Source organism: Oratosquilla oratoria, chromosome 28 (genome assembly GCF_046742065.1).
Source record: "Oratosquilla oratoria isolate Oo_2021 chromosome 28, ASM4674206v1, whole genome shotgun sequence".
In the NCBI taxonomy this organism is placed as follows: Eukaryota; Metazoa; Arthropoda; class Malacostraca; order Stomatopoda; family Squillidae; genus Oratosquilla; species Oratosquilla oratoria.
In genome coordinates, this window is record NC_134804.1 from 474,644 (window position 1) to 499,988 (window position 25,345).

The window sequence follows — 25,345 nt, forward strand, 5'->3', positions numbered from 1 at the left end:
CGCATTTGTGAACACACGCTCCTAGTGTTTTTATTGCATATATATACATATGCATGTATATATATATATATATATGTATATATATATATATATATGTATATATATTTATGTATATATGTTTATTGTATATATATATACCTATATATATATATATATATATATATATATATATATATTTAAGTTCCACCGCAAAGACTCGAACATCTGTCTTAGCGTCTGCTTATTATGAAGCAAAGACAATAGCTTTGAGCCAGCCAGGCCGTAGAAAAGGAAGGACCTAGACTACAACATGGTAGTTCCCCAACAGTACTATTGTAATTTCACCCAGTCTTTATTATGGCAAGCCATCCAACAACTTATCACAATGACATATATATATATATATACATATATACACATATATATACATATATATATACATATGTGTGTATATATATATATATATATATATATTCATATATATATATATATATATATTCATATATATATGTATATATATGTATATATATATATATTCATATATATATATATATATATGTATATATATATATATATATATATATATATACACACAATATATCCATATACTCATCTATAGTGCAAGTCTTCATGATCAGGTCCTACTATACACATGTAATATTTTTGAATGTACTAAAATTCATGGGTTTTTTTTACATTGTAACTTATCTGGTAGACCTACAATCTCACAGTACCTTTGGCTAACCTTAACAGTACCAGTATGACTCTTTGAACTGCCTCCCATAGCCTACATTTTTCCTTTCTGTTGCCACATGAATATCAGGACTTCATTCACTATGTATGCCATTCATAATGTACAAAAACTTGTAAAACTGAAGACTTTATTTTTTTATTTTTTTTTTTTTTCTAGAAATCTACATGCACCTTCATTCACAAACTGAGGTATTGCTCTCCCAAGTACCATACTTGATGGCTTATAAGACACACCTCAATATGGGCAGACACTGTTTTGGTACATTAATTGATAGTAAGTATGACTTGTTATATATTATTACTTTGGGAAAAGCAAGAAAAAATTCTGTGGTGTAAAAGTGATCACTTTGTTTAAATGTGCAAAAATGTTTGCAATTTGAATGAAGGCTACTGCTGCCATACACTTAACAACAGGCATTACCCCCAAAATTGAAGTTTGGCCTTATAAAACACAGGATGTTTTTTTGAGACTTTTTTTTTTATTTTACACCAAATATGGTACTTTTGTTTTTATACTGCATTTCTGTACAGGACATAGAGACGGTAAAATATACTGATATGTTATTGTAAGCATTTTTGGAAAATAGAGGAAAATAGAATACTGGTAAAGAATTATAGATAAAGCATATATCTACAACTAATCCTGAGGAAAGGGTTGTCATTGGAAAGGCAATACCTAAGTGATGGTCACATTTGTGAACAAAGATGCACACAATTTTCTGACCATTTTTGGTTATCTTTGTACAAGAAAGAATGAAGATAATTTATTTATAAAGTATTTTCCAGAATGATGCCCAGTGCTGCAATAGAAGACTTCAGTGGGCCTATGAGTAATATTCAAAAGTTGGGGTTGCATTATACATGAGGTATAAAAAAAAGATGTGAAAAAATATATATATATACATATATATATATATATATATATATATATTATATATATATATATATATATATATATATATATATATATATATATATATATATATTAGGGGTCTCACTACACATGAAGTTAGTTTATACATGAGTGTGTATATGGTATATATTTAAAAAAAAAAAAAATGCTCCCTTCACCTACATATACACAGGAGATGGAGTTCAATATAAAAAAGTGTAGTATAATGGAATTTGGAAAAAGCAAAAACAGAATAACAGGAGCATATAAATTGGGAGAAGAAGGAATAAAAAAATACAAAATGAGAAGGACCTGGGAGTCATTGTTATGAATAATATGTCACCTGAGAAACATATAAATAAGATCTTTGGAGAAACTTATAATTTAATAAGAACAATCAAAGTTGCATTTACTGTACATACCTGGATGAAGAAATGATGAAGAAAATTCTAATCACCCTGATAAGACCAAGATTGGAATATGCAGCAATGATATGGTCACCAAGTACAAAAAAATGTATAAAAAAAATTGAAAGAATACAAGGAGCAATTACAAAATTGGCACCAACACTCTCAAAACTATCATATGAAGAGAGACTAGCAAAACTTGAACTACAGACACTATAGCAAAGAAGAGAGAGAGGAGATTTGATAGCTATTTACAGAATCATGAAAGGCATAGAAATTAATGATAGAGATAATCTGATAAAATGAGATGATAGAAATATAAGAGGACATGGAAAGAAAATAAAAAAAGACAGCTATAGAAGAGATCTGAAAAAGAACAGCTTTCCTCACAGAGAAATAGACAGTTGGAACAAGTTAGGTGAGAAAGTGGTGTGTGCAAAAACAATACATGAATTTAAAAATAGTTTAGATAAAATGAGATATGAAGACGGGACACCACGAGCATAGCTCCTCTTCCCGTAAAATACAACTAGGTAAATACACACACACACACACACTTCAATGAACGGACGGCTTAGAAGACGTTCTGAAGAAAAGTGAAGTTTCGTGGATCCCAAAACAAAGGAAGTGCCTATTGTATTTACAGGTTGGGGGGGAAATTGCTCGTGGGGTAGTGGGAAAGTAGGGAAAGAGGAGAAGGGGAGGGATTGCTGGGGAAATGGAAGGAAATGAGGAAGGAGAAAACTTGGCACAGGCAGACAGGCGAAAGGTAAACAAACGGCCCCACGACCAACTGAGTGATGACGAAATGTCTAATAAAAATGTAAAGATTAGAAGTATAGATAAGAGCAATACAGTAGAAAGTGATGAGAATATTTTCAAGGGATTTAAAGAGGGTGGGGGGGACACAAACCCCCCCCGACTGACAAGACTAGAAGAGAAGGTCGATAAGATGATCGAGGACTTGGAGTGTAGGTTCGGTCATGTTAACAACATTGTACAGAGGGTTGAAAAATTGGAAGAACTAGAGAAGGTGAACAAAAACTTAACTAAGGAAATAGAAGACCTAAAAAGACAGTTAAAAGAAGTAAAAAAGGAGAATGAAGAGTTAAAGATGAATAATAAAGAAATCAGAGAGGGATGGAAGGCAATTCAAGAAAACAGTAAAGTTGCATTTACTGACATAATTAAACAGCAAATGAGAGAACAAACTGAAGACTCAGTTATTAAAGTGATGAGACAGAAGGAGAATATAGTAAGAGACTTAGCTGATAAAAAGATATGTATAATTATATTAGGAATGGAAGAGAAATATAACCCAGATAGAACCTCAAGAACCAATGAGGAAAATGAAAAAGTAAGCAGTTTACTCAAATTAGTGCAGGAAGATGAACCAGAAATTATGAAGGAAATTGAGGAAAAATTCAGGCTCGGAAAGTATAGTACAGATAAGACCAGACCAATTAAGATTAAATTCAGGTCACAAACGATGACAGAGAATATCTTATCCAAAACAGGGAAACTAGCAACAAGTGAACAATATAAAAAGGTATGGATAAAAAGGGAAATGAATAAAGAGGAAAGAGAGGAAGAAAAGCAGAAAAGACTTGAAGCTAAGAAAAAAAACGAGAGCAGAACGGAGTCAGAAAAAGAGAGATTCTATTGGAGAGTAGTGAATATGAAACTAAGGCAGTTCGACATACAAGCGAAAAACAAAAGGGAAACAGAGAACACAATGGAAGTGGCAGAAAACTAAGAGTGTCTTACACAAATATAGATGGATTAATAACAGCATTGAATGAGCTGAATGATTATTTGAAAGAAAAAGAACCGGACATAATGGGATTTGTAGAAACAAAATTAAAAGGCCCACTACCACCCAACAGTGTAGGACATGATGCATATAATTATTGGATTAAAAACAGAGAGAAAAAGCAAGGGGGTGGAGTTATGTTCCTGACTAAAAAGGATATAAACGTGAGGGGTGTCATATATGGAAAGAATACAGTAGAGATGATTATGATAGAAGTGGAAGACAGAGATAAGAAGAACAGAAAACTTGTGATAAATTATGTGCCTCCGAAAACAGCCTCATGGGAGGAGAGTGAACATAAAAGTATGTTAGAGGACACAAAGATAACATTAAATAAAATAATGGAAGATGGAGGAAGAATAGTTATGATGGGCGACTTTAATTGCAAAGAAATCTGCTGGGAAGAAATGACAGTAAAGGGTGGAGACGGCTCATGGGGAAACGCTCTACTTGAGATGGTTACTGACCATACAATGACACAATGGATACAGGAGAACACTAGGTATAGAAATGAAGAAGAGCCATCGAGACTAGACCTAATAATTACATCTGAACCTAGAATAGTGGACAAAATTGAATATAAAACACCAATAAGTAAAAGTGACCACATATTGATTGAACTGGAACTTAATGAAGAAAAATATATGAAAAGAAATGAACAATATAGAAAAGGAAGAATGATGTATGAAAAAACAAACTTTGATAAAATAAGAGAATTCTTTCAAAAGGAAAACTGGGAAGAAATATACAAAGAAGAAACAACAGTAGAAGAGAAATGGAATATTTTGACAAAAATTTACAAAAAAGGAGTGGAAAAGTATGTCCCAAGACAAAAACAAGAAAAAGAATATGTAAAATGTTGGTACAACAAAAGTTGTAGGGAGTTAAAAGACAAAAGAGACAAAGCCTGGACCAGATGGAAAAAAGACAGAAGACCTGAAAAATGGAAAATATATACCTGTTATAGAAATGAATATGTACAAACGTGCAGAGAGGAAAAGAGAAAATATGAAAAAGATATCATAGAAAAGTGTAAAGATCAACCAAAACTATTCTACAGATTTGTAAACAATAAACTGAAAAACAAACAAGACTTGGAGAAATTAAGACAAGAGGGAGTTGAATACACTGAGGAAATGGAAATGGCGGAAATTATGAACAAACATTTTAAATCAGTGTTTACAAGGGAGAACATACAACCTGAAGAGAACGAATGGAAAGAGAAAGTCCCCCCTATGGAAGAAATAGAAGTAACAAAGAATGAAATATTAACACACTTGAGTACTCTTGATGTCAGAAAATCACATGGACCAGATGAAATAGCAAACTGGATACTGAAAGAATGCAGGAATGAACTGGCAGACAAAATACATAGCATACTAAACAGTTCCTTGAAAGAAGGAAAAGTTCCAGAAGATTGGAAAAAAGCAAATATAGTACCTATATATAAAGGAGGAAATAAAGAAGAACCTACCAACTATAGACCAGTCTCTCTAACAAGTGCAATAGCAAAAATTTGTGAAAGAATTATCAAAAGTAGATGGGTAAAATATTTAGAAAAAAACAAAGTGTTAAATCCAAGGCAATTTGGATTCAGACAAGGACGATCATGCATCACCAATTTAATATGTTTCTATTCAAGGCTAATAGATATAATACAAGAAAGAGATGGATGGGCAGACTGTGCATTTCTAGACCTAAAGAAAGCTTTTGACAAAGTACCACATAAGAAGCTGCTTAAGAAATTAGAAACTGAAGGAGGAATACAGGGCAAACTACTAAATTGGATGGAAGACTTTTTGCAAGAAAGAAAAATGAGAGTAGTGATAAGAAACCAGCACTGAAAATGGGATGAAGTAATAAGCGGTGTTCCGCAAGGAACAGTTCTGGCCCCAATAATGTTTGCTATATATATTAATGATATGGATGAAGGAATTGAAAGCTATATGAGCTTCTTTGCAGATGATGCAAAACTACTGAAAAGAGTGAAAACTGAAGAAGATTGTGAATCACTACAGAGAGATCTAAATAAAGTACAGGAATGGAGTAGGAAGTGGGAGATGGAGTTCAATACAAAAAAGTGTAGTATAATGGAATTTGGAAAAAGCAAAAACAGAATAACAGGAGCATATAAATTGGGAGAAGAAGGAATAAAAAAAGTAGAAAATGAGAAGGACCTGGGAGTCATTGTTATGAATAATATGTCACCTGAGAAACATATAAATAAGATTTTTGGAGAAACTTATAATTTAATAAGAACAATCAAAGTGGCATTTACATACCTGGATGAAGAAATGGTGAAGAAAATCCTAATCACCCTGATAAGACCAAGATTGGAATATGCAGCAACGATATGGTCACCAAGTACAAAAAAATGTATAAAAAAAATTGAAAGAATACAAAGAGCAATTACAAAATTGGCACCAACACTCAAAACTATCATATGAAGAGAGACTAGAAAAACTTAAACTACAGACACTAGAGCAAAGAAGAGAGAGAGGAGATTTGATAGCTATTTACAGAATCATGAAAGGCATAGAAATTACTGATAGAGATAATCTGATAAAATGGGATGACAGAAATACAAGAGGACACGGAAAGAAAATAAAAAAAGACAGCTATAGAAGAGATTTGAAAAAGAACAACTTTCCTCACAGAGTAATAGACAGTTGGAACAAGTTAGATGAGAAAGTGGTGTGTGCAAAAACAATACATGAATTTAAAAATAGTTTAGATAAAATGAGATATGAAGACGGGACCCCACGAGCATAGCTCCCCTTCCCGTAAAATACAACTAGGTAAATACACACACACACACACACACACACAAGCCAGGGGTCGAGAAAAGTTCCGCCACTCAGGGCCCTCAATGGGAAGAGCCGCTGGTGGGATGGACAGAAATAAATTTTTTAAATAGGGAAAATCTGATAAAATGGGATGATAGAAATACAAGAGGGCATGGAAAGAAAATCAAGAAAGACAGCTATAGAAGAGATCTGAAAAAGAACAGCTTTCCTCACAGAGTAATAGACAGTTGGAACAAGTTAGATGAGAAAGTGGTGTGTGCAAAAACAATACACGAATTTAAAAATAGTTTAGATAAAATGAGATATGAAAACGGGACACCACGAGCATAGCTCCCCTTCCCGTAAAATACAACTAGGTAAATACACACTGCAAGGATCTGTATTGGCTCCAATAGTGTTTGCTATTTATGTGAATGACATGGATGATGATGTGAAATGTTATATAAGCTTCTTTGCAAATGACACCAAACTGTTAAGGAAATTAAAAACTGAAAAAGATTGCGAGTCACTGCAGGAAGACCTGAATAAGGTATGGAACTGGAGTCAGAAATGGGAAGTGGACTTCAATATTAACAAGTGTAGCATAATGGAGTTTGGAAAAACCAAAAATAGAATATCAGGACAATATAAAATTGGAACCAAGGAGGTAAAGAAGGAGAGATCCGAACAAGATTTGGGTGTACTTATTTCAAACGACTTGTCCTATGATAAACAGATAAACAAAATTGTCAGAGAATCCTACAACTTGCTAAAATCAATAAAAGTGTTATTTACATATTTGAACGAAAAAATTATTAAAAAGATATTGGTTACACTGATAAGGCCTAGACTAGAATATGTGGCAACATATTCACCCAGTACCAAAAAGAATATAATGAAAATAGAAAGAATCCAGAGAGCAGCCACAAAAATGGCACCTGCACTTGCAAACTTGTCATATAAGGCGAGATCGGCTAAACTGGAATCGGCGCTGGAGCAAAGAAGAGAGGTCATACTGACCATCTACAGAATCATGAAGGGCACAGAAATACTTGATAGAGAGGACTTGTTAAAATGGGACATGAGAAGCACAAGAGGACATGGAAAGTAAATAAAAAGATATAGCTACAGAAGAGATCTGAAGAAAAACAGTTTTCCACATAGAGTGGTGGACACTTGGAACAAACTGGACAATGAAATAGTGTGAGCAAAAACCAATCATGAGTTTAAGAGCAAATTAGACACTGCAAGATACAAAGGCAGAACACCACGAGCGTAGCTCCCCTTCCCACAAAATACAACTAGGTAAATACACAAAATGGAGTATAAAACACCAAGTGGAAAGAGTGACCATATACTAATAGAGTTTGAATTAAAAGAACAGAACAATGTAGGTAGGAATGATAAACATGGAGAAGGAAGATTAATGTACAACAAAACAGATTTTGAAAAACTAAGAAAAAAATTCCAAAACACTAACTGAGACAAATTCCCTAAAGAGGAAACAAAGATGGAAGACAAATGAAACATATTCAAAGAAAAGTACAAGGAAGGAATTGACAAATATGTACCAAAAAAAGAAACAAAAAGAGATTTATATAAAGTGTTGGTATAACAAAAAGTGCAGTGAGGCTAGAGACAAGCCAGGAAAAGATGGAAAAAAGAAAAAAAAATCCAGGGCAAACATATATAAAATTTAGGAAGGAATATGTGAATATACGCATGAAAGAAAAAAGAAACTATGAAACTGCAAGGAGATAAAGAATATATAGATGACACAGAAATGGCAGAGGTCATGATCAGACATTTCAGGTCGGTTTTTACAATTGAGAGCTCACAATTTTAGGGAAGATAGAAAACAAGAAAGATCACCCTAAATTAAAAAAAAATTTGAACGTCTAGACCTCCTAGAAGACGTAATCTACCACCTCTACACATACTATCAGCACTGCACATATGCATCTAGGTGCATATAGGAGTCAAGTGGTACTCGGACCTGACTTCGACGAGAAGGAAAAATAAATTGGATGTGGAGAGATATGAAAACGGGTCACTATGAGCATAGCCCTCATCCTGTAAAATACAACTAGGTAAATACACCCTTAGGGGAGGCACTTAGATGTAACAGTAAAGATCATTGGACTGGAAAGTTATAATGTCGGTGCAAGGTGGCTCATATAAATTGAGGATCCCATTGGTTAGTCCCTTGGTGTAAATTGACAACCCAAATGTAATATTATTTGGGAAGAAAAGAAAACTTTTACCTCCGTTTAATTCACTCTATAAAGAAACATTACTTACTTCCTACAGATATGATAAAGGGCATTCTTACGTAAGACAGTGATGAAAAGAAAGTTGAAAGTGAAAAAATTACCAACCATAGAAGGGAACAGTAAAAAAAAAGTAAACCATAGTCACTACAGTGGTAACAGTGGTGATGGAGGTAATACTCTCCCTATGTCACCTAGTCCAAAGTAACACACACAAGTGTTACACACTCCTTTATTATAAATTTCCATCAAAACCATCCATTTCTCTTCCAATTGTGTCTCTTCATTGTAGAATTTTTCCCAATTTGCATCTTGAAAGAATTTCTTATGTTTCCCAAAGTTTTCCTTTTCTGTATTTCTCATTCATCTCTATATATATTTCCTCCTTTAGTTCAACCTCTATTAGTATGTGGTCACTCTTTCCAAATCGCATCTTGTATTCAATTTTATCCACAATTTCAGGTTCTGTTGTAAATATTAAATCAAGTCTCAACAGTTCTTCATTACTCCTATATCTGGTATTTTCGTTTACCCATTGTGTTATTGTATATTCTAAAGTCATGTCAAGTAATACATTTCCCCATAGATCCTCTCCACCTTTCACTGCCATTTCATCCCAACAGATTTTCTTGCAGTTAAAATCTCCCATAAGGACCAGGTTACCTCCATTCTTCAGAATCTTGTTCAATGAATGCCTGGTATCTTGTAACATTTTTGAATGCTCGTTCTCTTTCCAAAGCCCATTTTCACCACAAACTTTCTTCTTTTCATGTTGCTGTCTTCAACCTTTATCAATGATCCTTTCCACACTGTTTTTACCCTCTGTAACTTTCGTCACATTCAAGTTTTTCTTGGCTAATAATATGACTCTTCCACCCTGTTTCTCATTTCTGTTTTTAATCCAATAATTATATAACCCATGTCCAACACTAGTTGGTGGTAGCAGTCCCCTTAACTTCATCTGTACATTTCCCATTATGTTTGGCTTTTCTTCTGATTGGTAATCATTTAGTTCACTCAATCCTGAGATCAATCCATTTATATTACTATAGGCCACTTTTATATATTTATTTATTTCATCTTGTTTTTTGTTCCTTTCATTTCAATTACCTTGGTGTATAATTTTCTCAGCTTCATGTCTAAGATGCTCCAATAGAACTTCTTGCTTTAGGTCTCTGTTCTCTTCACATTTTTCTATTAAGCTTCACCTATTAGTGTCTTCTCTCTTTCTCTTTCCTCAACATTCATTTCTCTTTTTTTTTTTTTATCCATATATTCTTGTAATGTTCACTCTTTGCTAACTTACCTGATTTTGCTAGTATGTCTTCTGCTACCATTTGTGATCTTAGTTTTATCTGTAGAAGTTAATTTCTTTCTTTAGAACATTGTCCTATTCTATATACTTCTATTTTTTCTACTTCTTAGTTGTTTTGTACTTCTTTTGGAATTGTTTTTGCTATTTTATTTTCTCCTTTTTCTCTCAAGTACCTAACTAGACTATATTTTTTCTTTAATCCATATTCGACAATACACTTTTTTCTATCCATTGTATCTGACCCATTTTGGTTTTTCTTTGATTACTTGAATAATTGTGTCCTTTGCATTCTCCTGCATTTGTTGTTGCACTATTTCTTTAAAACTTATCTCTTTCTTTTCTGTTTTCATTCCATTTCTTAATCTTCTGCAAATTTTCCTCACCTAATTTTTTTTTTTTCAGACACTGCCTGTAGTTTGTGATTTACCTCTTTTTTAAATTCTCACTATTAGTGGTATCATTGTTTTTCATCTTTTAATTTTCACTTTTAACCTAAATTAGGTATTTTTAAATTCATTTAGCCTATTATCTATTTTAGTATTCTTTTTCTCTAGATCACATACAGTACCTCTCTGTTTGCTCTGAAATAGTCTTTCCTTTATTTCACAATCTCTTTCCTTAATTCCACGAATTCTTTCTCCCAATTACTGATAGAGAGAATCTGATAAAATGAGATGATAGAAATACAAGAGGACATGGAAAGAAAATAAAAAAAGACAGCTATAGAAGAGATCTGAAAAAGAACAGCTTTCCTCACAGCATCACAGCATCATCTACACAACCCCTCTCCATTCACCCCTATCTTCTGTCGTCTCCCTCCCGTCCTTCCTCCACAGACATTTCTCTCTTTTGTAAAGCCCCTTTCACCCCATCCATCCATCTCATCCTAGGACGCCCCCTCATATTCACTCCTTCCACATCTGCCTTCCACACTTCTTTTACTAATCTTTCTTCACTCATTCTTTCCATGTGTCCAAACCATCCTAATACTCTTTCATCAACCCTATCTTCCAGTTCCCTTTCTACCCCTGTTCTCCTCCTCACCTCCTCATTTCTCACTCTATCTAGCCTAGTAACCCCTATCATACTTCTCAGACATTTCATCTCAAACACATTCAAACTCCTCTCTTCCTCTCTCATGTTCCATGTTTCTGCCCCGTACAATGCTGTTGGCACAATCACTCCTTCATATAACCTCCTCTTAGCATCCATTCCCTGAGGTCTATTTCTCATTACACTTTTCAATCCACCAAGGCATTTACTCTCTTCTCTCAATCTACATTCTACCTCCACCCCCACTCCTCCCTTTCCTGCCAAATTTGCACCCAAGTATCTAAAACTATCCACTTCCTCCAGTCTTTCACCCTTAATGCTCACCTCCAGCCTGCTGTCACTCTCTCCCCTTGTACATCTCATCACCTTACTTTTACCCACATTATCTACAGCTTCCTTCTTTCACACACCTCAAACTCTGTCACTAATTTGCTCAATCCCTCCTCTGATCCTGCTACAAGCGCAGTGTCGTCAGCAAACAACAACTGGCTCACCTCCCACTTTTCTCCATTTTCTTTAATCATCTCCAAACCCTGACCCATTACCCTTACATTCACCTCTCAAACCACCCCATCCATGTAAAGATTGAACAGCCAGGGCGACATAACACATCCCTGACGAAGTCCCACCTTTACCTCAAACCATTCACTCTCTCCATTTCTAATCCTAACACAAGCTCTACTACTCTCATAAAAACTCTTGACTGCTCCTAGAAGCTTTCCTCCTATCCCATATATCTGCAGTACCTCCATAGTGCCTTCCTGTCTACCCTGTCGTAATCCTTTTCCAGATCCATAAAAGTCTAAAAAAACATCCTTACCTTTTCCTATGGCTTTCTCACATATCTGTCTTACCACAAAGATCTGATCTACACAACCCCTACCTGTCCTAAGCCCACACTGTTCCTCACCAATTACTCCTTCTGTTCCTCTCCTAATCCTCTCAATCAAGACTTTCAAAAAAAGCCTTCCCAAATACACTTAACAAGCTGATCCCTCTGAAACTACTACACTCACACTTCCCTTTCCCTTGTAAAGCAGAACTATTCAGGCACTCCTACAGTCCTACGGCACTCTACCCTCTATCAAACAAACATTAAACAACCTCACCAGCCTGTCCACCATCACTGTACCTCCTTTCTTCAGGCAATCTGCATGGCATCCATCCAGACCAGGTGCCTTACCTGCTCTCATCATCTTAATGGCTGCTTTCACTTCATCCTTCCTTATTTCTCCTCCATTTTCTTAGCGCTTCCCACTGCAACTACCTTTCCCTCCCTATCCTCCTTCACCTTTATCAACTCCCTAAAATACTCTGCCCACCTTCCTCTCACTGCTTCCTCTTCCATTATCATCTCTCCATCTGCACCTTTTACCTTTTCTTCTTAAATCTGCTTTAACTGCTGCATATTCAGAAATAACAGGATTATCAATCCACCCAAATTTAACACATTGGAAAACCTTCCTCAAAACAGGGTCACTCTTTGTCATAACCTTAACCCTTTCATAGGAAATATTTTGATCTTCCAAATTTTCAACTAAATTCACATATTCAGCAGGTGTATGTGAGTCTAAAACAGAATCTGATACAGGCAAACGGCTCAGGGTATCTGCTACAATGTTTTGTTTGCCTGATTTAAAACACAATTGGTAATCATACTGGGATAACAATAATGCCCAACGCTGTACTCTTGCGTTTGCATTGACAGGAATCTGTTTCTCACTACCAAATAAACCAAGTAGAGGTTTGTGATCTGTACGGAGCACAAACTTACGTCCAAGCAAAAAATATTTAAACTTAGTTACAGCGTACACTAACGCTAGAGCTTCTTTGTCCAACTGAGAATAATTTAGCTCAGCAGCAGACAGCTTTTTACTTGCAAAGTAAACTGGTCTTGGACTACCATTCATTTCTTGAATTAACACACATCCTACTCCTACTGGTGAAGCATCTACTTCAACAATAACATCATGTTCACCATCAAAATTGGCTAGTAAATCAGAGTTGACTAACTCTTCCTTAACAGTCATAAATGCTTTTGCTTCAACAGAAGACCACTTAAATTTTGCATTTTTCTTCAGTAAATCATACAGAGGTGCTAATACACTTGAAAAATTTCTTACAAACCTACAATAATAAGTGACTAGACCCAAAAATGATTGAACTTCACCTACAGACTTTGGTATAGGTGCTTCTAAAATAGCAGCAAGTTTCCTTGGTGAAGGTTTTATGCCATCACCTGAAATGACATATCCTAAGTATTCTAAGGAATTGGTATTCAGAACAATTTTCTTTTTGTTAATAGCAACATTATGTTTCTGAAATACCTTCAACACTTTATCTAATCTCATATCATGTTCCTCTTTAGTCTCTCCTCTGACTAATATGCCATCTAAGAAGGCAACTACTCCATCTATATTCATCAATAATTGGGATATCAATCTTTGGAAGATGGCAGGAGATGATGCAAGTCCAAAGGGTAATCTTTTATATTTAAACAGACCTTTATGAGTATTAATTACTAGCAATTCTTGACTCTCATCATCTACTGGCACCTGTAAGTAAGCATCTTTTAAATCAATCTTTGAGAATATCTTGCTTTTCCCAACAACAGCAAGGATTTCATCAACTTTAGGCAAAGGGTACTGGTCACATGAAATACTTTTGTTTAACTCCTTAAAATCTACACAGATACGCATTGACTTTTTGTCAGCTTTTAACACTGGTACAATTGGAGCTGCCCAAGTACTAGAATGTACTGGTTCAATGATATTGTTATCAACTAACTCTTCTAAAGCATCTTCTACCAATTTTCTGTAGTGGTAGGGCACAGGCCTTGCTTTTTTCCAACTAGGTACAGCACCGCTCTTTAGGTGTACCTTGGCTACAACACATGAAATTGGCAATCTAGAATCAGCTGAAAAATTATCTAATTGTACCTTGGAATCCAAAACATTAACTCCTTCCTCTATACCTGTGAGTGCAATACCAATTTTAGGCATTAAATCTCTTCCACATAAGTTAGAGTTATTAGATTCAACTACATACAAACTTTGAATTACCTTGTGACCATTATAAAATATATTTGCATAAACCTTATCCAAAACATGTAAATCATTATTACCATAAGCCTTCAAAATTTTATCACTTGGCTCTAGAGATAAATTTAATTTCTTAACCCAATGTAAGAGAGTCGACACACTGGCACCACAATCAATTTCGTACGGCACATTATGACCTTCAATATTTATATCAACCTTGTTTCTCACTGGCAAAACCTTACCTACAACACTGTGTATAGGTTCATGAGAAATATCAACACTAACCATTTCTGGAAGGCTAGGTCGATCCACTAAATGTAACAATTGGTTATCATCACTACCAGTATCTCTCTCTTCCTGAGAAATTCCCTCGAAAACCATATTAGTTTTCTTTTTTCCAAACGTCTTCTTGTTGGTAAATTTTCCAAAAGATCCTTTCTGGGCACTGTGTGGCTTACCAGACACAGTCTTATCAAAACGGCACACTCGTTTAAGGTGTCCTCTCGTGTTACAAACTGAACAAGTTAGGTGCTTAAACCTACAGTTCTCACTTTTATGTGGATACCCGCAATGCTTACAACTTTCTTTTTTCTGACTATTAGAATATTCAGAACTAATCCCCACTTTCCTCACTTCAGTGGTTGGGAGCTTTTCTCCAACGAAAGCTTTTTCCATATTTAAAATTTTCTCTAAGGTGTCCGTTGAAGACATAGTTTGTAAATCCAAATTCTCTGCAACTAAGTTCGGGAAATACACTTCAGTTTCAATAGCCATAAACAGTTGGTCTCTCACTCGGGCGTCGAATAAAGTCCCAAAGTTGCAATCTTTGGCTAGACTTTTCAAGTCTGCATACAAGTCTCTTAAACTTTCAACAGATTTTTTCTTTCTGTTTTGAAATTTAATCAAACTCCGATGATAGCTCGGTTTAACCTTGTAATGTGCTTCTAAAAGCTTCACTAAATCATTATAGTCTTTCTCATGTGGCAAATTAGGTGAAGTGAGCGAAGCTAGCGTGCTATGATACTAATAAAGAATTTTTCTTCTTGTTATCATCAGTGACTCCATTGTATGCAAAATGAGCTTGCAGCATACTAAGCCATATCTCCCACTTAATCTTATTGGGGTCAAAACAGTCAATCTTACCTGAGTTATTTGCCATTGTAATTCTACTTGTATTAAATCCAGTTTCCTATTGAAACAATTGATTCGTAGCCTGCAACACAAAGGCTATTTACGAATCCAGAGTGGCCAGGACGGTTCCGATGGGGTGAATGGGTGAGTATATCTTCATCCTTCGATTTCTCCACCATCAGAGGGAAAGGCAGCTATTTCTGTCTTCTAAAACTGAAATCAGTCCTTTGGCTCACTAAATCCACAAATCCTCGTCGCCACTGTAGCAGTGTGTCGATGAGGAAAGTTGAAAAACGGGGTCTTGCTTCTTGAGTTTAATTGCAGGCGGATGTAAACAAACAAGCGACGTGTAGAACGTCTTCGTATCAGTAACTTAACAAAAACAAAAGATGTCTACATAGGATTCAATTAGATACACACGACTAAAAGTGCTGTATAGGATCTAAACCTATTACAAAGTATAAAACATATGAGAATCACATATATAAGGAATCTACAGCACCAGTATACAATTCTTTAACACCATTTTCATGTATATAAAAATAATAATAAGACAATTAATCTCAATTTACCACATTAATTCACCTCTTTTTTCTCTTTTAATTTCCTTCCAAAACATCTTTTTATTGCTTTCAAAATTTTCTGTCATACTCTTACCCCATTTTACATCTGCTCTCCTCTTTGCTTCCTTTATCTTATGCTTAGCTTCCCTTCTCTTTACTTTGTACCTCTCATATGATTCCCTCATCCTAATTTACAGCCAATCTATGAATGCCTGCTTCTTCTCTTCTACACATTTCTTTGCTTCCTCATCCCACCACTCACTACCCTTTTTCCTCCCACCCTCCTTGTTCCACACACCATTTTTGCACACCTTATGACTCCCTCCTTGAACCATCCCCATTCCTCCTCCACTCCTAGTTCTACTCTATCCTTTACTCCCTCCCACTCCTCTTTCAGTTTTTTCTTAAACTACCTTCTGCCCTTTCCCTCTGTCTCCACTCTCATTTTACCTTCCACCAGAAAATGATCTGATATTCCCCCACTCTCTCCCCTTAGAACATGTACATCCTTAACTCTTCCTACCATACTCCTGGTCACCACTATATAGTCCATTAATGCTCTATCTGTCACCCTTCCATCCACCACCCTCTCCCATGTGTACTTATGCTTGACTTTCTTCTTAAACACTGTATTTGTTATCATCAACTCTCTTTCAAGACACATCTCCACCATCATTTCTCCACTACGATTTTTACCTGGAACTCCATACTTCCCAATCATTCCAGATATTGGTTCATTTCCTACCCTTGCATTAAGGTCTCCCAATACAACTACATTGACATTTCTCCCTAATCCCTCTATGCACTCATTTATATTTACCCAAAAAACCTCCCTTTCCTCTACACTCTTCTCTCTACCAGGTCCATACGCACTTACAAAAACCCACATCTCTCTTCCCAGCTTCACTTTCATCCACATCAACCTTGATGAAACCTCCTTCCACTCCACTACCCGCTTACTTATCTCTTCACTTACTAGTATAGCCACCCCTTCTCTCCCTCGTCCCCTCTTCACTCCTGAGTACCTCCCAAACTCACAGTTGCCCTTTCCTTTCATTTTAGTTTCACTCAAAGCCAGCACATCCATATTTCTACTCACAAACATACTGCCTATCTCTTCCCTTATATTCTCATATGTTCCACATCCACACACATTAAAAGACCCAAACCTTAGGGTACTAGTTGGAAAACTCCCAGACCCTCTTATGCCTTTTTTTTTTTTTTTTTTTAGGAATGTCTCGGGTATTGGCTGCATGTTATTGTGGCAAAGCAGCATGCAGTTGATAATTTAGGGTCTATATGGGGCGCCCCTACGGACCAGAGACACACATCATTTTGTCTATGATAGAGGAAAACTCTGTTCATAGAGAAATGATGATACTTTTATACTATGACTGTCCCTCCATTATGTTGTCCCCCAACCCCTTGTTGCTGTCCTGTATAATTTCTCTGAGTATTCATTTTCTGTTTTCGCCGACCCTGTGGTGGGGGAAGAGAATGCTACCACCAAGTCTTTCCACTTGAGTTGTAAAAGGCGACAAAAAACACGACGGGGATGGGATTAGGAGTCCTACTACCTGTAGCCCCGAAAGGGGACTATTTTATTAATATGCTTATACTGTGTCATGTCTTTGCTGATCATCACTCCAATGTCTTTTTCTGAGTTTACTTTTTTGACTTCTTCACCAATTTTATAATCTCTCAATATTCTGTTTTTACTTTTTCCAAATCATTATACAGTACTACATTTCTTGATATTGAGTTTCACTTCCCACTTTTGAGTCCATTTCCAGATCTTGTCCAAGTCTTGTTGTAATGAGTTGCAATCCTCCTCCATTTTTACTTGTGTCGTCTGCAAAGAAGTTCATATAACACTCTACTCCTTCATCCATGTCATCTATGTATATGGCAAACATGATCGGGGCCAGTACTGATCCCTGCAGGACACCACTTATCATTTCTTTCCAATTTGAGAATTTATCTCCAATTACTACTCTCATTTTCCTCCCAGTCAGGAAGTCTTTCATCCATTCCAATAATTTTCCTCTGATGCCACCTATTGACTATCTTCCTTATTAGTTTATTGTGTGGTACCTTATCAAATGCCTTTTGTATGTCCAGAAGGGCACAGTCTGCCCAACCATTTCTCTCTTGTATTAATCTTGAGTAGAAGCAGATCAAGTTTGTTGTACATGATCTTCCTTGTCTGAATCCAAATTGATTTGGATTCAGTATAGTTTTTTCTTCCAAATGTTTAACCCATCTATTTTTGATAACCTTTTTGCAATTGTTTGCTACTGTGCTTGTCAGGGAGACCGGTCTGTAATTTGATGGGTCTTCCTTGTTTCCTTCCTTATAAATCAGTACAATGTTTGCATTCTTCCTGTCCTGGGGCACTTTTCCTTCCTTAAGTGAGAATTTAATTATATTGTATATTTTACCTGTTAGTTCTTCCATGCATTCTGTCAGTATCCAATTTGCAATTCCATCTGGACCATGTGATTTTCTGACATCAAAGGTTTTGATTTGGTCACTGATTTCCTTCTGTGTTAATTATTTCTTTCATTGAGGGGGATATCTCTCTCTCTATTTCCTCACAGTTAGGTGAGTTTTCTATTGTGAATACCAATTTGAAGTGGTTGTTCATAATTTCAGCCATTTCCAGTTCTTCTGTATATTCATATTTACCTTGGCACAGCTTTTCTATTTCTTGTTTGTTCCTCAATTTACCATTTACATACCTGTAAAATAGTTTGGGTTCTTCCTTGCATTTTTCTATATATATTCTTTTTTTTTTATATTTTCTCTTTTCATCTCTGCATATTTTTACATAATCATTTCTTAGTTTGATGTACATTAGCCATTTGCTTGTTTTCATGTCTCTTTTCCATTTCTTCCAAGCTTTGTCTCTTTTATCCTTAGCCTCACTACACCTTTTGTTGTACCAGCTTTTTATGTATGTTCTTTCCATTTTTTATTGAGGTATGTATTTATATGTGCAGCCTGTAATTGCTTTTAATGCTTTGTTTTATATGGTCTGAAGGGTGTTGAGGTGTGTCTCACTGAGATTAGGTGCCCATGCTGGACTCGCATAATTCATCACTGAGCATATGCATTGTTTGTATATTGTAGTATTAATTTCTTTGTTTTATCCAAATGTTGTTCCAGTGATCGATTTAAGTGCAATGAGTCTTTGTGCACATTTATATTTTATGTTTGTTATGTGTTGTTTAAATGACATGGATGTATCATATGTTACACCAAGATTTTTCGGGGTGTGTGTGTGTGGTATTAGAGTGTTGTTGAAATAGAGTTGAGGAATGTATTTGTGTTATTTTGTCCAGTTGGTGAGAAGTGTTGCTGTAGATATGGCTGGGGCTATTTCGAGTCTGTAATAAACCATGTGTTGAGTGTATCAAGGTATGGCTGTATTATTTCTGTAGCTTTTGTCTGTGTTACAATGTGTACATGTGATTGTTATGTCGTCTGCGTAGGAAGAGATTTGTATTTCTGAGGTGTCTGGTGTGGGTATATCATGCATGTATAGATTAAAGAGTGTGGGGGATAGAACAGAGCCCTGTGGTACTCCATTCTTAATGTTTCTGATGTGTGATGATTGGCCATTATATGACACATAAGCATTTCTGCCTGCCAGATAATTGGCCAGACATCTTTTGGTGTTATTGTGCATGTCTGTGTTATATATTTTGTTTGTTAGTTTGTGGAGTTATATGAATTTCTTTGCAGATGATGTGATAATACCAAAGAAAGTAAGAGCATAGGAAGATTGTGAATCATTACAGTTAGACCTAGACAAAATCTGGAAATGGACTCAAAAGTGGGAAGTAAATTTCAATATCAAGAAGTGTAGTATAATGGAGTTCGGAAAAAGTAAAATTTGAATATCAAGAAATTATAAAATTGGTGAAGAAGTCAAAATAGCGAACTCAGAAAGAGACCTAGGAGTAATAATCAGCAAATACATGACACTGGACAAACATATCAATAAAATAGTTGGAGAAACCTTCAACCAATAAAGGTCAATGAAAGTGGCATTTGACTATTTGGACGAGGAAATTATTTTAAAAAATATTGGTTACACTAATGAGACCAAAACAGGAGTACAAAGCAACACTATGGACACCTAGAACTAAAAAGAATATAAAGAAATTAGAAAGAATACAAAGAGCAACAACAAAGTTGGCACCAACTCTCTCCAAATTAACATACGAACAAAGATTGTCCAAACTGGAACTACCAACTCTAGAACAAAGAAGAGAAAGAGGAGACCTACTACTTATAGAATCATGAAAGGAATGGAAATCCTAGAGATGATTTATTAAAATGGGACAATGGAAAAACAAAAGGACATGAAAAGAAACTAAAAAAGGATAATTATAGAAGAGAAAAAAAAAAAAAAAAAAAAGCTTCCCACATACAGTGGTGGATACCTGGAATAAATTAGATAGGGAAACAGTGTGTGCAAACACTATCCAAGATTTTATGAAAAAACTTGATGCTGAAAAATACAAAGATGGTCAGCACAAGCTAGCTCCCTTCCCATATAATACAATTAGGTAAATAAAATAAAATCAAATCAGCCATTCTGAGTCCACTGCTGAACAAAGGCCTCCTTCATAGCATTCCATGATTCACACAACTGCGCCAACCTTTGCCACGTCACTCCTGCAAATTTCTCTATCTCGTCTCTCCACCTTCTGTCTGGTCTCCCTCTTCTACACTTCCTATCTTGTGGTGTCCACTCAGTAACACACTTGCTCCATCGTTCATCGGTTATTCACACTAACTTGCCTGCCCAATTCCACTTCATCTCTTTTACCGCCTCATACAGAGACAATTTTGAACATCCACAAGTGCTCCCCCTTCACTCAATACAACCCAGGCCTCTAGCTTTCCTTGCACTATTAAGAATTTTTGTCTTATTCGGAAGCCTACAGAATGCCAGTTAACACTGTTGACAGTTCAGTGGTTCATGTGTGTGTGTTTATTTACCTAGTTGTATCTTATGGGAGGGGGAGCTATGCTCATGGTGTCCCATCTCTGTATCTTGCCATATCTAATTTGCTCTTAAATTCTTGTATTGTTTTTGCACACACTATTGTTTCATCTAGTTTGCTTCATACATCCACCATTCTGTGGGGAAAGTTTTTTTTATGTCTCTTCTATAACTATCCTTTTTGAGCTTCTTTCCATGTCCTCTTGTGTTTCTCTTATCCCAATTTAGTAAGTTGTCTCTATCAAGGATTTCTACACCATTCATAATTCTGTAGATAACAAATCACCTCTTTCTTTTCTTTGTTTCAGAGTCGGTAATTCTAGTTTTGACAATCTTTCTTTGTATGATATTTTTTATAGTGTTGGGAACATCTTCATAACTGCTCCCTGGATTCTCTCAATTTTCATTATATTCTTTTTTGTGCTGGGTGACCGTAGTGTTGCTCCATACGTCAATATGGGCTTTATCAGTGTGACTAATGTTTTCTTTACCATTTCTTCATCCAAGTAAGTAAAACCCACTTTTATTGATCTTAACAAGTTATAAGTTTTGCCAACAATTTGGTTTATATGCTTGTCAGGAGATATATCTTTTGTGATGATCAATCCCAGGTCTTTTTCAGATTCCGCTTTCATTACTTCTTTTACTAAAAATTTATATCATTGTACAGTAAAAGCTCTCTTATCCTGCATCACTGGGACCAAAGGCATGCCGGATACTTGAAGGGGTTGCTAAAGTAAGGGAAGGGGTACAGAAATATGTCTACAATCACCCCCTTTACTCACTATTAATGTCAGTTAACATATTATATCACATACCGTAACATAAACAAATCATCACATGATTGCGGCATCACCACCTCACTCACCAACATACAGTTCAGGTCCTGGAGCCGCAGCGTCTATGTCGTGGGACCACCCCCCAACCCCAAGAGTTGGGGGCCAAACGGCGGCAACCAGCCCTGGCCACCGGCTCTACGCAGGTGGCACCAATCCCCAAGAGGAGCTACGACTGCCTTGGGGAGTACCACAATCCTTTTCTCAACATGCAATGTTACGTTTTTTCTGCACCGAGGGGTGATTTTCCGGTGATCATCCCTCTTCTTCTACTTTTAGCTGGAGATGTAGAGAGCAATCCTGGGCCCACCACAAAATACACATGCCCAACATGCTCTAAACCCATTACTTCGAGCAGACAGACAAAGGGCTCAGTTCAGTGCAATATGTGCAAAAACTGGGCCCACCTCACTTGTACAACACTTGCTGACACAAACCAAATACACAAACACTTGGACATGTTCTACCTGCCCTCCAGTAACTCCACTCCCACCTCCCCAACCACAGCCAGCACCCTTACCCACTCCCAATTTCCCTTTACCCTTATCCCCAATCAGTACTCCCCTTCCTTTGTCCCCAATCTCTCCTTTCCCCCCCTCTAACCCAGATCCTATACCTTCCCCATTAACACCCCAACCTCAACCCCAAACGGCAACATACAACACATACAGAACACACAACATCAACATATTACAACACAACATTGACAGTATTAACACGAAAAAACATGAACTTGAACACTTTCTTAAACAACACAACATACACATTGCAATTATACAAGAAACAAAACTAAGACACTCGCACAAAACACCATCATTTCATAATTACACCACCATCAGACAAGACCGGATTGACAGCAATGGCGGTGGACTCATCACCCTGATCCACCACTCCATCTGTCTTGTGAACACATGTGCCACAACCAAAATTCTCCTCCCTACCACAGATAACACTACAGAAATCCAATCCATTCGAATCCGCACAGGCAACAAATCAACACTGACAATAGTTAACATGTACATTCCCCCCAATCATCCCCCACAGTTCCAAACACCTTCAGGCCTCAATTTACCCAACTAGCCTCAATTCCCAACTTGATCATGGGTGGTGACTTCAACGCCAAGTCGTTTGCCTGGTATGTCGACAACCCTGACACAGACAGAGGGCTTGATATACAGATTCAGTTTGACTCGTTGACTATCATGAACAACACACATAATCATACACATATCCCACACCAAGCCCTCTACACTCCCTCCTCTCCTGATATCACCTTTTGCTCCCCCTGCCTAACCCCAACAACATCATGGAGAGTGGTCGGAACCCTTGGTTCTGACCACCTTCCAATCATCATCACCACCAAAACAAGATGCACCCCAGTTGGCCACAGACACACACACACCAATTACAAGAGAGCTAACTGGGAAGCTTTTACTGAAGAGACAGAACAATATTTTGAAACACTTAACAGTACACCAATCACAAACATAAACAATGCTGTGCACACTTTTAATACAATCATACAAAACGCAGACAAGAGATACATCCCTAGAGGCAACAGAAAATCACACAACCCCAACTTCACACCAGAAATCCAAGGTCTCATCAGACAACGAGACACACATAAACACAATACCCCCACACCTATCCCTCAAAACATAGTAGACCAAATACAAACACTAAACACTGTGATTGCCAATAAAATACACAAACAAAAAACACAAAATTGGCAAAACTTTATCAACACAATTGATCACAAAACAAACACCAGCAAATTGTACAAAACTCAACAGCATCACACTATCCAACAGTAACACAACACGCTCTCATGCAGCAATAATCACAACAACAGACAATCTACCCTCAAACAGACAACAAGCAAACACACTCATACGTCATTTTGCACAGACAAGCCATCTCACTTCTCACCCTGACGACCGACGCACTATTCGATGTAAGAAAGACTTTCCCACAGACTCAGACTATACACCCTTCATAGACAGTCAGACAAAACACATAATACATAATCTCAAGCACTCATCTGCCTGTGGCCCTGATAACATAAGTAACATCCACCTAAAACACATTGGACCACAAGGTATACACGCACTCACAAACATTGCAAACTACAGCTATTCACACAACACTATACCCGACATCTGGAAGCATGGTAAAATAATCACCATTCCAAAACCGAACAAAGACCCAACAATCCCAACATCGCACCGCCCAATCACACTTCTCTGCACCCCCTCTAAAGTCATTGAACACCTAATACTTCAACTTGTCACACCACATATTCCCCTTGCTGACTCACAACACGGTTTTAGGCCACTACACTCCACAAACACTCTTCTGATAAACCTCACACAAAGAATTTTAGATGGCATCAATTCAAATAGGCCCACCTACAGAACACTTCTTATAACATTAGACATTAGTAAAGCTTTTGATGCTATCCCCCGACACAACCTAACAAATAAAATATATAACACAGACATGCACAATAACACCAAAAGATGGCTGGCCAATTATTTGGCAGGTAGGAATGCTTACGTGTCATATAATGGCCAATCATCGCACATCAGAAACATTAAGAATGGAGTACCACAGGGCTCAGTTCTATCCCCCACGCTCTTTAATCTATACATGCATGACTTACCCACACCAGACACCTCAGAAATACAAATCACTTCCTACACAGACGACATAACAATAACATGCACACATCGTAACACAGACAAAGCTGCAGAAATAATCCAGCCATACCTTGATACACTCAACACATGGTTCATCACAAACAGACTCAAAATAGCTCCAACCAAATCTTCAGCAACACTTCTCACCAACTGGACAAAAGAACACAAATACATACCTCATCTCTACATCAACAACACTCTAATACCACACACAAACACACCGAAAATTCTTGGAACATACGATACATCCATGTCTTTCAAACAACACATCACAAACATAAAAAACAAATTCACACCTAGACTTAACGCACTTAAGTCAATCACTGGAACAACATTCGGACAAAACAAAGAAACTAATATAACAATATACAAACAATGCATACGCTCAGTGATGAATTATGCGAGTCCTGCATGGGCTCCTAATCTCAGTGAGACACACCACAACACCCTTCAAATCATACAAAACAAAGCCCTAAAAACAATTACAGGCTGCACAAATACAACACCTACAGACCATTTACACCATGAAATAAAAGTCCTCAAAATCAAGGACCACCTCGACATGAGAGGCACACAAACACTTGCCGCAGCCACCATAAACACATCACACCCACTACACTACATAGCAGAACACCCACACACACCAAGAAACATTAAAACAACACCCAAAGACCTGTATCACACACAGATACTCTATTCTCTTCCTCCACAACCACCAAATACCAGCCTCTGGAAACATATTCATAATCATATCACTCACCGCTCCATTAACACACTGAAAGACAACACA